The sequence below is a fragment of the Syngnathus scovelli genome, chromosome 5 (genome assembly GCF_024217435.2).
Source record: "Syngnathus scovelli strain Florida chromosome 5, RoL_Ssco_1.2, whole genome shotgun sequence".
NCBI classification, from domain to species: domain Eukaryota; kingdom Metazoa; phylum Chordata; class Actinopteri; order Syngnathiformes; family Syngnathidae; genus Syngnathus; species Syngnathus scovelli.
Window position 1 is genome coordinate 12,686,833 of NC_090851.1, and position 9,440 is coordinate 12,696,272.

The window sequence follows — 9,440 nt, forward strand, 5'->3', positions numbered from 1 at the left end:
AGTTATAGCACACCACTCGGGTTCTGATCGAGGTGTGTGTGTGTGTGTGGGGGGGGGGGGGGGGGGGCGTACCTCCCAATTACACCCTTCCAGGTCTCACTGTTATTGTCCACGTGAGCATTTAAGTCACTTAGCGGAACAAACACCCAGGAGAGAAGGGTTCATCAGGAGGTTGAATCTCAGATTCAGGAGGAGCACTGTGAGTTTTGTCCTGGCCATGGAATAGTGGTCCAGCTCTATACCATCGGCAGAATCTTCGAGGGTACATGGGAGTTCGCCAACATGTGTTTTGTGGCCCTGGAGAAGGCGTTCGACCGTGTCCCTCGGGAAGTTCTGTGGGGGGTGCTTCGGGAGTATGGGGTACTGAACCCACTGATAAGGGCGATTCGGTCCCTGTATTACCGATGTCAGAATTTAGTCTGCATTTCTGGCAGTAAGTCGGACTTGTTTCTCGTGACGGTTGGACTCCGCCAAGGCTGCCTTTTGTCGCTGTTCATAACATTTTATAGACAGAATTTCTTGGGACAGCTGAGGCGTTGAGGATGTCCGGTTTAGTGACCTCAGCATCGCATCTCTGCTTTTTGCAGATGATGTGGTGCTGTTGTCTTCTTCAAGCCATGATCTCTAGCTCTCACTGGAGCGGTTCCCAGCCGAGTGAAAATCAGCACCTCCAAATCTGAGACCATGGTCCTCACTCAGCAAAGGGTGTAATGGCCTCTCCGGGTCAGGGATGAGAACCTGCCTCAAGTGGAGGAGTGTCTTGGGGTCTTGTTCACGAGCGAGGACAAGATGGAGCATGAGATCAACAGGCAGATTGGTGCAGCGTCTGCTGTGATGCGGACTGTTGTAGTGAAGGGGGAACTGAGCCAAAAGACGAAGGTCTCGATTTACTGTTCGAGCCACGCTCCTGCCCTCATCTATGGTCATAAGCTATGGGTCGTGAAGAGAACAAGATCTCTGAGACAAGCGGCCGAAATTTGTTTCCTTCTGGGCTCTTTCTTAGAGATAGGGTGAGAAGTTCGGTCATTCGTGAGGGACTCTGAGTCGAGGTGCTGATCCTCCACGTTGAGAGGAGCTAGATGAGGTGGCTCAGGCATATCATTAGGAAAACTCCTGGACGCCTCCCCGAGGAGGTGTCTGGGGCATGTCTCACTGCCAGAACACCTAAAGGATGACCCAGGACGCGCTGGAGAGACTATGTGTCTCAGCTGGCCTGGAAATGCCGAGAGATCCCTCAGGATGAGCTGGATGAAGTGGCTGTAGAGAGGAAAGTCTGTGCGTCCCTCCTAAAGCTGCTGCCCCCGCAACCCGACCCCGGCTAAACGGTAAAAGATGGCTGGATAGATGTAAGCGTGATTTTTCTTTTATAAATGTGAAAATGAATGACATTACTATCGCACAGTACTTTTAAAGTTGGTATTAAACTATATGAATCCATCCATCCATTTTCTGTACCGCTTTGTCCCCATGGGGGTCGCGGGCGTGCCGGAACCTATCCTAGCCGTCATTGGGCAGTAGGCAGGGGACACCCTGAACTGGTTGCCAGCCAATCACAGGGCACACAGAGACAAACAACCATCCGCACTCGCACTCACACCGAGGGACAATTTGGAGTGCTCAATCCGCCTACCAAGCATGTTTTTGGAATGTGGGAGGAAACCGGAATGCCCGGAGAAAACCCACGCAGACACGGGGAGAACATGCAAACTCCACAGAGGGAGGGCCGGAGGTGGAATCAAACCCGCACCCTCCTAACTGTGAGGCGGACGTGCTACCCAGTTCTACAGCGATCCACCAAACTATATTAATAATATTAATAATTAATTGTTCCAAGAATCAATATGTTTTCATTTTTCCCTCTATTAATTTCCTGAAAGGTATGCCCATCACCACCAACTATTTGATTTTTCTCAGATATTGCTAATTGAAAAAGCATGCACTGTAGTTTCTTTCTGGTCACTTGCACTACTTGAGAAGAACACTTTTTGGTTCATTTATTTTAGGAGCATCTATTTGCCTCAGTTTGTCTATAACTGTGCCAAATTGTGAAAATGGTGGACGGGCGCTTATTTTGTTAAACTTCCCCCTGTTGAGACACAAACCAACCTCAAGGAAAGTCTCTGTTCTTTGTGCAAGATGGAGCTTTGGGTCCAAACCACTGTCAACAAGGGGAACAATTTGGCTGGTAAGGGCCATATTTACAGATTGGTGAACCACAGCTGAATTTAGCAGAGTTCTTTTGTCAGTAAACACCACAAAACTGCATCTTTTTCAGATCACAACAGAAGTAACAGGGTTACATGCATGCCTCGTGGTCCAAAGATGGTCAGCATTGTCCATTTGCACCACTATTGTTTAACCTTGAGAAACTCCAAATTGTTTGATAGCACGAGATTGTCGTGGTACACCTTGTTCGCATTCCACACTGACTGAGTGGAATGTGGCCACTCAAAAAGCTTAATTTGGATGGAGGATGCGGGGTATGTTTCAAGTGAGTTTCAGCACTTCCAAGACTACAGAAATGAAGCCATGTTTTTTTTTTCCTCATGAATGTCTAAACATAACTGTCATTGGGAATGTGGACACAGGTACAGGAACAATGCTAGCAACTTCTTGACAACGCAATCAGTAGGTTTACATGCATTGTGGAAACTGCAATCGCAAATCTGACAGGACTAAGGTTGCTTTCAGACCCCTACAGTATTTGACTTTCTCAAATTCAGTTACTTTATAAACGTGGTGCTTTTCACTGCAGTTTTATCAAAAGACAGCATAGGGCTTCACGACTGTGCCCCACACATACCTCAAAGTCTACAGTCCAATCCCTAGACGGCTGTGGGAAATGTGGTGACTCCACTCTAGGTTTGAAGGCCTCCCAACGACCACAGCAATTAAAAAAAAAAGTTACTTGACAGGGTCATGTGATTTGTCTTGTACTGCAATTTTATGGAGTGGAGAGAAAAACATACTATTTGATCATAATTTATTCCGTATTGTAATGAAATGGACAAATGTGGTTATTGTTACAGACAACACCTGCACCCGATTTACTGTTTGTATTTTACTTTCTGTACTGATTGCATATTAAAACCTCTTGATCAACAAGTGTTTCAGAGAGAGATGTCTTGATAATTATTGCTTTTTAACAGATTTAGTTGAAATGTATTTTATAAAATGATACATTTCAATTAAAATAATTTGTGGGTATAGTGTTTGTTGTTGTTGTAGTCTGCTTTAGAATTATTGTATTGTTTGTATTGAATCAGGGCTCCAGACTCACTAAAAAATTGAGATTTTTTTTATTGATATACTTGTTTTAATTTCATACAGATATTTTCAGTTTTCTATGCTTTATCAATAAACACTATGTTATATTTCATGTCTTTTTGGGGGGCATAAAATAGACTATTTTTACTATTTACTGTCTCAACAGTGCGTCTATATACGTAGTTAATATATGTATTTTTATCTCTGGGGAATATTACATCACCTGGGTGATGAGCTCACCCTCCACGCCATCCATAAAAATTGGTGACACACTTGCATAATGTGTTTGGTTGATCATTATTGGTTCTGTGAAGCAAATTCTTATTACTTTATGCTGACTAGTAATAATCATAATAATAAAATTTTAGAGCATAATAATAATAATAATAATAATAATAATAATAATAATAATAATAATAATAATAATAATAATAATAATAATAAAATTTATGTTTCAGCCCAACGAACTAGATTATTGTAGTTAATATATACTACATACACTGTACACTCGGTCCTGTATATATTTATATAGTGAAGCCACCTTGGCACCAATTCCTTGTCATATGATCATTCCATGATGGGAAAAAAAATATTCAAACACATTAATTGCCCTAAATTACTGACATACATGGTCATGGTAAGTGCATGTAACCTTTGGCCACAACTGAAGCAGTTGAAAACCAAACTTGTTAGTGGGTGTTTAAGCTCGACGCTGTGCATGACAAAATAAGGGGCTCAACTGTCATTGCGGCCTGAGCTTTGTGATGCGACACCTGCGTACAGCAAACTTTAAAGCTGGTTTTCAACAACCCACCTGAATAAGAAATACTGTCGTTTTTGCACATTTTGGCAATATGCCATGATGCATCAGGTTGAAGAAAAAAAATGCCCCAAATAAGCTACAGAAATTCGAATGGTAACAACGAACTCACAAAAACTCTTTCCTTGTTTATGTATCTTGCAAGAAACTCGGACTTCATAGCACTTCCCCCAACCAAGGGGCCACCATTGTAAAGAATTGGCGAGGGAGTCTCCAGGAGGCAATGTGTGTTTTTTCTTCTGCCTCCCAGTCGCCAGCTTGTCCCTCTTCTTCCTTTGCTATTCGCACACAGGCAATTAAGTCGGTTTCCCAATGCTGTGATCCCCTCCTCCATTCTTTGTTCTTGTTTTTTGTTGTTTTCCTGTTTCTTAGCTTTTCATCCTCTCTCCCTTCTTTCTTGCGGTTTTGTTTTTCAGGCAAGGGAGTTGAGGCTGGGGGCAGAACAGAGGGAAGAACAAAATGGAGGGGGTCACATATGCTGCTTTATGACTTAGCACATGTGTTTCTAGGTCTTTGTATTTACATGTTTCTCATGGAAAAGAGGGTGGTGGAAGAGGATGATCGGAAAAGTAAGACAGGCATATGGTTTTAGTTTGTCGAGTTAAATTCAGTGCTGGACTGTTTGTTGTTTGAGAAGAGGACGTTGCTTTCTGTGGTACAACTTGTCCTTAAAATAAGGTATTTGTGCAGATACAAAAAAACCAGCCAAACAAAAGCTCAAGTTTTGCCATGTCAAAGATTGTATGAACTGCAGCTGTCTAGTTTTCACTTAGGAAATCATTATCAATACATAAAAAGGCCATTTTGATTTTCAGGTTTTGCTACTGAATTAGACTACAAATGGTGATTGAGTGCTGACCAAGACCAGTGGTCCCCAAGCTTTTTTTTCCGCCACGGACCATTTCAAAGAAGTACATGCTTTTCGTGGACTGACCGTCAAGAACATTTTGGAGGTTGACTTCATTTAATGTGTTTTTAATGTGGTATTTCTTCATTGATTTTTCAAGACGTTCTATTAATTTTGCACCCGACTTATACCTCACATTAAAAAAAAAAAACTATATAAAAACATAAAAAAAACAGGGCTGTGGACTCGGACTCGGGGACTCGGACTCGGTCGGACTCGGTCATTTTTGCCGGACTCGGTGCTGATTTTGACCGAGTCCACCGAGTCCGACAATAAAAAAAAATACGTTCAATTTTATTTTCATCATGCTGCTGAGAATGCGCGTAGGGAATACTGTCCACAGCCCTGCTTACGATCAATGCGGCCACATTGAGTTGCACTTTGGCTAATGTTTACATTATGTACCAATGTCAAGGACGATTATGTCACCCAGCTTATATCATTGATGTGTTTCGATAGTTGTGGGGTCGTCACTAATTATTTGTGTTTAGATAAATGTCTGAGCTATAATGGTGTAATTAATGATTAAAAAATATTATCTTACATGTCCTGTGTTTCAGAATGGTTATTTAATTGGGCGAGAGTGTGTTTTCAAGCGTTTTGCCTCATGCCACTGGCACTCAGGGCTAAGGGTGGGCTTCAATGACTATTTTTGTAAAGCCACGCATTTAATACCATGTCAAATAATATATTAGAGTGTAGGTTATGTTCCAATGTATCCACTTCTATCGGTTAAATTGTCAACCGTATATTTACTAGCACAACTCCGGTAGGACAGGGAAAATGTTATCGATCCGACGTCCGATTGGAACGTCGCCTCACTTTTACGTCCGCGCTCTCAGCAAGGGATCCTATATAAGCCAAACCAGCCAGTGTGGAAGCAGTTGCGTTCGTTCTGGTAGATTTTGATCTAAATTAGCCTTGAATAAAGCCTAATTTATTCAAGTCACATGAATTAACAGAAAAAATGGACAGCCGGACTCGGACTCGGTGGTCAAGAGGCCGGACTCGGACTCGATGCAAAAATCCAACCGAGTACACAGCCCTGATAAAAACTAAACAGAAAGAAAGAAAGAAAAAGAAACAAAGGAACTAGCAAACGCACTTTCGAGGTTTAAGTACTCGGGCCTTGACTCGCTAATCCCCATTTGCCAATCAGCAGACAACTTCCAATTTGATTCGTCCTTTCCAGAGTAGTTGGGGTGGGCGAGGGTGTCAGGGGAATCAGCTTGTGCGCATTTCTTGGAAAACAGATCAAATTTGCACTAAATAGTAATTGCTGAAGACAACAATAGCTCTTTTTCTACATCGTACGTTGCCCAAACATCTTAAAACCCAATACTTTCAAAATGTATTGAAGGAGCCTAATTGTGCTAAATAAACTTTTTTGACTTTGTTAAAATGCTAATTTCACACCTAAAAACACTCTCAAAGTGTTTTTTTCCCCTTCAATTACACTTCTTGGAGCATTCCTGCTCATTCCTCCATTTTCAATAACAGTCCCACTCGTTCTAAGAAAAACGACCAGGTCATATTGTGATGTCTCATGCGGGATACCGGGTCTGGAGAACTGGAGTTTGACACCTGTGACAGATATACAGTACTGTAGCATTTAACAGATACTTAGATATGAACTGCATGTGCGTGATTCCATCAGTTTTATAGGGTTGATATGAACCAAAAAAATCCCTCTGCTTGCCATGACTAAATTTAAAAAATGTGTGGAAATTAATGATCAAAACGGACGATTGAAACAACAAGCAATATTTCACAACATCATGTTCACTCCAATAATGGGTTGCATCTATTGGAATCTGATCAGTGGAAAATTAAGAAGCAGAACTATTAAACTAATGAAAAAAATATTTGCACTTATTACTAAACTCAGGTCAGCATCAAATGATGATATGAAACAGTTGAGCGCTAAATAAGTCACAGACATGTTTTGGAGAAGATGGTCTGGGGTTTGTCAAAATGGGACACTCAATGGGACACAAAGGCAAACCGATTCTTCATTCATGTGTTGACTTTGTGGTCCCACTTGTCACACTTGCATTTCAAATGTCAGGGGACCTCATTTGGGCCGTGACAACATACACCAAGAACTTGTTATGGCCTGCTCACACAGGAAGATTCTGTCATTTTCGAACATCCAAATGTCGTGAAAGCTTAGGTTGTTAGCGCTTTGCAATCCCTTCATGAATATGGACTATATTATAAAAAGAAACAGGATTTGAGGCTGTTCATCAAAGCCATATACCTGGAAAGCAGAAGCTCAAGTTCAGCAAGAAGAGTCATACCTTTGTAAAGTGGATTCAAGTGGATTGCTCAATATTTCTTTCTTTTTTTTAAAAATCATTTTATCAGATGTAAACAAACACAGATCTTGTACAACCTTTTAATCTCCTGAACGGTGAAATTTTCTTGGGCAAAACAGAAAGAGGGGAAACAGCAAATGGTCATGGGAAATGATGGACTAAGATCACTAGTTGCACCATAATGAATTAACTTAGCCCAGAGAACCTAATTTGATACAGCTTGACACCATTTTCACTAAAATGCTTAACTTTGAAGAAATTGTAAAATGTGATAATGGTGGCATTCTTGTTACATTATCAAGTAGACAATTTTAACTGTCTCTATTAAATGGACCTAACTTATAGATAGATAGATAGATAGATAGATAGATAGATAGATAGATAGATAGATAGACAGACAGACAGACAGACAGACAGACAGACAGACAGACAGACAGACAGACAGACAGACAGACAGACAGACAGACAGACAGATAGATAGATAGATAGATAAAAAGATAAATAAATAAATACATAAATAAATAAATACATAAATAAATAATAATAAGGCATCAATCGTGAGACAATTTGTGCTAGTTATGGATATTCTTTGCTGAGGTTCTGTAGTTGTTGCATAAAGATCCTATTGAACAAGCTGATTGGCATCACACAACCACAGGTCAAAATTTTGTGAGAACTGGGGCTTGTGTGGGGAGTCTGGGTGATAGAAGGAGTGAAGCGTACTACTTGAGAGAGAGCCAAATGAAAGTGAAAAGTTGCTCTGGTGTGAGCTTTTCTTATTTTTTCTCCTCTTATGTTGATGCCTTACTCGAATCTGTAGGTTTGGTACAGAGGTGAGCAAGCTGCCCTACATCCCTCTCTCAGTACCCCACCCCCACCCCACCCCATTGGAAAGCCTGTGCCCAAGAGCGATCCATTTGAACTTCAATGAGAGGCAGCTTTCTTGTGAACACTTGAAACACACACTTTGGGACGCTGTTAGAAGTGCCTGGGCATGTCTTCTTTACCTGATGTGATGTGAAGCTTTTGTTTGATGATTTCATACATAGATACAAGATGGTGTCCTTGGTTGTAAAAGAGGGAGCGTAGGAGACGAAAAGAGGATGGGAAGAGAGAACACAATAAACCACTGATGTCATGCAGCAGTTTTACCAAACCTGTTAGACAACAGTTGAGCAGAAGGTCCCCAAGCTTGATTTATAAACAAGGATTTCGCAATTTATAGTATGCGGCTGGGTGGTTGAATGGGTAGCACCCATAACTTCGGACAACTGGGACTGGGCATCAATTCGGTAGCATCCAATAGGGTCCATTGGCAAGACTTTATGTGGTATTCGTCGTTTCCCAGCCACTGTTGTGTCATTAGGCATATAAACTGTGCCAAAAATATCATGCGCGTAACTTGCTGTGGCGACCCCTGACTGGAAAAAAGGCACTGAGCTGAAAGTCAAAACACATCTTTTTTTTGTTTTGTTTACTGTGGTTTCGACCTACGATGTTTTGTGGTTGCCAAAGGACTGAAATAAATCACTGTAGTTTTTGCCTCCAGTGTGCAAGTCAATGGCAGTTGGTTTTATTTGAATTATTATAAATTTATTATTTGTCATTATTATTGCATATTCATAGCAAAGCAGTTTTCCACACAAATGTTTACAATAATTTTGACTTTACAGCATTAGGAAACATTAATGTCATAGGGACAGAACTGTCTTAAACCTCCATAAAGGGGTGTTGTGTAGTATGTGTATATCCTATTTTTGTTGTTGCTGTTGCTTTTTTTGTACCGAATTAGTCAAACACTTTTCCAATTGTGACAAGATTGTCATGTTTTGCTGCCATCCTCTCATTCTAAAGATCCACTTCCACTGACCTATTTATTTGTAGTGCCTCAGCTTGACACACTTCATTAGTACCGTATTTTCCGGACTATAAGGCGCACCTAAAAACCTGAAATTTTCTCAAAAGCCGACAGTGCGTCTTATAGTCCGGTGCGCCTTATATATGGATCAATTGATGAATTTGTTGATCCATACTGGTTATACACAGTGCTCTGCCAAAATGTTTCAGGACGTTTTAGTACGACTCGTAAATTACAAGGTCGCATCGCTTCCCAGCATTACGGCAACCA

At 41.1% G+C, this 9,440-nt stretch overlaps 1 long non-coding RNA gene across 1 annotated transcript; it reads left to right on the plus strand.

Moving 5' to 3' along the window:
• Positions 1 to 4,317: 4,317 nt before the first annotated feature.
• Positions 4,318 to 5,537, plus strand: LOC125968776 (uncharacterized). The gene is made up of 2 exons (XR_007481367.2): positions 4,318 to 4,765; positions 4,903 to 5,537. It is a non-coding gene; the product is annotated as an uncharacterized lncRNA (long non-coding RNA).
• Positions 5,538 to 9,440: the final 3,903 nt, after the last annotated feature.